Here is a 6,032-nt window from a genome sequence, read left to right on the forward strand (position 1 = left end):
TTGGTTCTTTAGCATTTCTGAGACGTTATTTGTGTCCTCTTCCGTGAAGACAGAACCAAAGTATTTATTTAATTGTTCTGCCATTTCCATGTTCCCCATTACAAATTCTCCCATTTCTGTCTGTAAAGGACCTGCATTTGTCTTCACTAATCTTTTTCTTTTTATGTACTTGTAGAAACTTTTGCGGTCGGTTTTTATGTTCCTTGCAAGTTTACTTTCATACTCTATTTTTTCCACTCTTAAATCAATCTCATGGTCCTTTTTTTGCTCAATTCTAAACTGCTCCCAATCCTTAGGCTTGCTACTTTTTCTGGCAACTTTGTATAACTCTTCTTTGGATCTAATACTATCCTTAATTTTTTTTTGTTAGCCATGGTTGGACCACTTTTCCTTGTGTTTTTATACCAGAAAGGAATATAGAACTGGTGCAATTCATGCATTCGTTCCTTAAATGTTAGCCATTGTCTATCCACCATCATGCCTGTTAATGAATCTTCCCAATCTATCATAGCCAATTCATTCCTCATACGTTCGGAGTTTCCTTTGTTTAGATTTAGGACCCTGGTTTTGGATTGGACTACTTCACTTTCCATCTTAAAGAATTCAATCATGTTATGGTCACTCTTCCCTGAAGGACCCTGCACAACAAGACTGTTAATTAACCCCTTCTCACTACACAATACCCAATCTAAGATAGCCTGTTCCCGAATCGGCTCCTCAACATACTGGTCTAAAAAAAACCATCTCATACACACTCCAGAAATTCAACTGCCGTAGTATTACTACTAATTTGGTTTGGCCAGTCTATATGTAGATTAAAATCACCTACGATTACTTTAGTACCCTTGCTACATGCATCTCTAATTTCCTGTTTGATGCCATCCACTAAACTACCACTACTGTTTGGAGGCCTATAGACAAATCCCACCAATGTTTTCTGCCCCTTGGTGCTCCTTCGCTCTACAGCTCCACACAGACTGATTCTACATCTTGATTCTCTGAGCCAATATCCTTTCTCACTATTGCTCTGATTTAATTCTTTACCAACAATGCCACACCACTCCCTCTTCCTTTTTCTGATGGGACTTCCTAAATAATCAAATATCCTTGGATATTCAGTTCCCAACCCTGGTCACCCTGCAACCATGTCTCCGTAATTGCAAATATATTGTATCCGTTTACATCTATTTGCGCTGTTAATTCGTCTACAGATGCTTCGTGCATTCAGATACAATGCTTTCAAATTTGTCTTTTTAACATTATTAGACATCTTAACATTATTTTGTACCATAGCCCAATTTGTCTTAGCTATTTTTTCTTACCTGGACCCTATTTGTTAGTGCACTCTTTTGTTTCTATGCTCTGTCCTTTCCTGACATAATCTGGTTATCCTTACTACAATCACTTTCCTGCATGGTTTCCTTTTCTTTTCAGTATTCTAGATTGCTCTCTACTGCGACCTTCCTCCACCAGCCCCCCCACCTTATTTAGTTTAAAGCCCTGTCTATCTCCCTAGTTAGTCGGTTTGCTCGAACTCTGGTCCCAGCATAGTTCAGGTGTAGTCTGTCCCCATGGAACACCTCTCTCCTGAGTATTGGTGCCAGTGCCCCACGATTCGAAACCCACTTTTCCCACACCAACCTCTGAGCCACGCATTCATTTCCCTGATTCTATTGACCCTATGCCAATTTGTTCGTGGCTCAGGTACTAATGCAGAGATTATCTTTGTGGTTCTGCTTTTCAATTTAGTCCCTAGCTGTTCAAACTCTTTCAGCAAAACCGCTTTCTTAGCCCGACCTGTCATTGGTACCTACGTGTACCACGACAACTGGATCCTCCCCCTCCCACTCCAAGTTCTTCTACATCTCGGAGATGTCCTTTACCCTGGCACCGGGTAGGCAACACAGCCTTCGGGACGCATGCTCTTGGCTGCAGAGAACCCAATCTATCCCCCTAACTATACTGTCACCTACTACAACCACCTGCCTCTTTACTCCTCCCACTTGAATGGCTTTCTGCACCACAATGCCTTGGTCAGTCTGCTCATCTCCCCCAGTCCCCCGCCGCAGTCTGCACACTTGTCCTCAAGGGTTGCAAGAACCTCAAAGCTATTGGATGTGCAGGGATTGAGGCTCCTGCAATACAACCTCCTGGATCCCCTTAACTGCTTCACTCGTAGTCACACCCTCCTGTCCCTGATCACGTGTCAATTCTAAAGTATTTAATCTAGAGGGTGTGGCTGCCTCCTGGAGCAAAAGGTCCAGGTAACTTTCTCCCTCCCTGATGTCTCGCAATGTCTGTAGCTCGGACTCCAGCTCCTCAACTCAGAGCCAAAGTTAGTCGAGCCACAGACACTTACCGCAGATGCAATCGCCCTGGACCAAAACGTCCAGAAGCTCCCACATACTGCAGCAGCACATCCCATTTTCCTATTATTTTATTTAATTAATTAGTTTAGAGTTAATCAAGTATTTACCCTATATATTTTATTAGAAACATAGAAAAATTGGTGCAGTAGGCCATTCGGCCCTTCGAGCCTGCACCACCATTCAATAAGATCATGGCTGATCATTTCCCCAGTACCCCTTTCCTGCTTTCTCTCCATACTCCTTGATCCCCTTAGCCATAAGGGCCATATCTAACTCCCTCTTGAATATATCCAATGAACTGGCATCAACAACTCTCTGCGGCAGGGAATTCCACAGGTTAACAACTCTGAGTGAAGAAATTTCTCCTCATCTCAGTCCTAAATGGCCTACCCCTTATCTTAAGACTGTGTCCCCTGGTTCTGGTCTTCCCCAACATCGGGAACATTCTTCCCGCATCTAACCTGCCCAGTCCCATCAGAATCTTATATGTTTCTATGAGATCCCCTCTCATCCTTCTAAACTCCAATGTATAAAGGCCCAGTTGATCCAGTCTCTCCTCATATGTCAGTCCAGCCATCCCAGGAATCAGTCTGGTGAACCTTCGCTGCACTCCCTCAATAGCAAGAACGTCCTTCCTCATATTAGACCAAAACTGAACACAATATTCCAGGTGAGGCCTCACCAAGGCCCTGTACAACTGCAGTAAGACCTTCCTGCTCCTGTACTCAAATCTCCTAGCTATGAAGGCCAACATACCATGTTCCTTCTTCACCGCCTGCTGTACCTGCTCGTCAACTTTCAATGACTGATGAACCATGACACCCAGGTCTCGTTGCCCCTTCCCTTTTCCTAATGTGCCATTCAGATAATATTCTGCCTTTGTGTTTTTGTCCCCAAAGTGGATAACTTCACATTTATCCACATTATACTGCATCTGCCATGCATTTGCCCACTCACCTAACCTGTCCAAGTCACCCTGCAGCCTCTTAGCGTCCTCCTCACAGCTCACACCGCCACCCAGTTTAGTGTCATCTGCAAACTTGGAGATATTACACTCAATTCCTTCATCTAAATCATTAATGTATATTGTAAAGAGCTGGGGTCCCAGCACAGAGCCCTGCAGCACTCCACTTGTCACTGTCTGCCATTCTGAAAAGGACTAGTATATCCTGACTCTCTGCTTCCTGTGTGCCAACCAGTTCTCTATCCACGTCAGTACATTACCCCCAATACCATGTGCTTTGATTTTGCATACCAATCTCTTGTGTGGGACCTTGTCAAAAGCCTTTTGAAAGTCTAAAAACATCACATCCACTGGTTCTCCCTTGTCCACTCTACTAGTTACATCCTCAAAAAATTCCAGATTTGTCAAGCACAATTTCCCTTTCATAAATCCATGCCGACTTGGACCAATCCTGTCACTGCTTTCCAAATGCGCTGCTATTTCATCCTTAATAATTGATTCTAACATTTTCCCCACTACTGATGTCAGGCTAACTGGCTAATTACTCGTTTTCTCTCTCCCTCCCTTTTTAAAAAGTGGTGTTACATTAGCTACCCTCCACTCCATAGGAACTGATCCAGAGTCGATAGACTGTTGGAAAATGATCACCAATGCATCCACTATTTCTCAGACCACTTCCTTAAGTATTCTGGGATACAGACTATCAGGCCCCGGGGATTTATTGGTCTTCAATTTCCCTAATACAATTTCCCGCCTAATAAGGATATCCTTCAGTTCCACTTTCTCACTAGACCCTTGGTCCCCGAGTACTTCCGGAAGGTTATTTGTGTCTTCCTTCATGAAGACAGCACCAAAGTAAATTAAACAAATAAAGATTCATTTTTAGTATTTAGTTATATGCTATATGTTAATTTAAATGAAAAACTTTGCCCACAGCCACTTACCTGCCTTACTTGTGATGTCACACAGCAAAGTTCTCCTTATCTGGAGCTGTACGATCTCCTGGGAGAGGCAAAAAGAGATAAAAACCAAGGCCAATTGGCGAAAAAAATCTGGGAAAGTTCCTCTCAGACCCAACCAGGCAATCGAAACTAGTCCAGGAGATCACACTGGCCGTATGCTGTGATCTGCTGTGGCTTTTATCCCCCACTCTCGGGCCTCGGTCTGTTCCAGCTCAGCGGAAAAAGTTATGAAAAACAAGGCAAAAGCAACACCTCCCGTCCCCACCTCACCTAACTCTCCCACTTACGAAACTCTTGTTTTCTCACTCGGAGCTGCTAAGTTTTTTTGAAGGGGGAAAATGGGTGGTAATAACGGCAGATTTGAAATAAAAGGGGAGGTAGTACCCAAGGAGCGAGAACGGTTACAATATCAGCTAGTATGGAGGCTAGGAAGGGAAGTTGGTTGGTCAGCAGTTTGGTGGTAATAGGGTCAAGAGAGCAGGAGGTGGGTCTCAACAAGGTGAGCTCGGAAATGGGAGAGAAATAAGAGTTCAGGACTACTGCACCAGGAAACCTTGGGGAAAGTTTGGCTCGACAGGGAAGGGAGGGATGCAATGGAGGCAGCTGAACAGATGGACTGAATCTTCGTGACAAAGTAGTCCATCACCTCCTAGCACTTGGAGGCAAAAATGGGGGGAGCACAGGAGAGGGATTTAAGGAAACGGAAATAGTGCATTTACACTTACAATTGAATGGCTATAAAATGAAAAGGAATCCTCAGGATCATCAACCAAATGTTTTCCTTCATTCTGTATGGATAGGATAATTTGGAGTAGGCATTTTATTTTCTTTTATTGCCTAAATTTACTGTTTACTTTTGACACTAAGCTTTAAACTGATCCTTAGTCTTTGAATCAACAGAGGCACTTTCCTGAACCTAAATGATCCATACCTCTGAAAATGTTGTACATCTCCAAAAAGTCCTCTTCTAAACAAACTCTCCTCATAACTTAGCTGTCTAAATTCAGAAATTAATCTTCTAACCCTCTTCTGAACTCTCAATAATTGAAAAGTCTGTTTCCTCTGTCTTTCCTCATAACTCAACTATCTAATGTTCAGGACACATTCTGATGAAACATTAGCTCTGTTTCTCTCTCCACAGATGCTGCCTGACCTGCTGAGTGTTCGCAGCATTTTCTGTTTGTATTTTAGATTTCCAGCATCCACAGTAGTTTTATTCTATTTGCTTTATTAGTTGCTGCGTTGCAATGATTATGGTCAATATGTCGAGTCTATTAAAACTCCTTTGTCTCTTCAATCTCCTCCATAGCTATTTCAACACTTCATGGAATAGCTGTCATTCACTTTTCTTCCTATGTGCATTTTTGTCTGTATTAAATTTAATCTCCCATTGTTGTGCCCACTTACATATTTTGTCCAAATCATTGTATTTTCTGATCTATTATAATCAACTACACTCTTAATTTTATGTTTTGACTAATTTGCACTGCGTTTCTAAATCCATTGATGAACATTACAAATAATAGTGGTCCCAATACTAATCCCTGGGACACCCACTCAGCACTCGCAAAACTTCACCAATAAGTACCCGTCATTTTCTATTCTTCACCCAATTTCTTATCCATTCAAGATTTATCCCGATTTCCCCCACTACTTTGAGTTTAACAAATAGCGTTTTGTGTAGACTTGGTCATATGCCCTTTGAATGTCCAGGCACACTACCCAGTCCACCGAAGA

Source organism: Pristiophorus japonicus, chromosome 3 (genome assembly GCF_044704955.1).
Source record: "Pristiophorus japonicus isolate sPriJap1 chromosome 3, sPriJap1.hap1, whole genome shotgun sequence".
Classification (NCBI taxonomy): Eukaryota; Metazoa; Chordata; class Chondrichthyes; family Pristiophoridae; genus Pristiophorus; species Pristiophorus japonicus.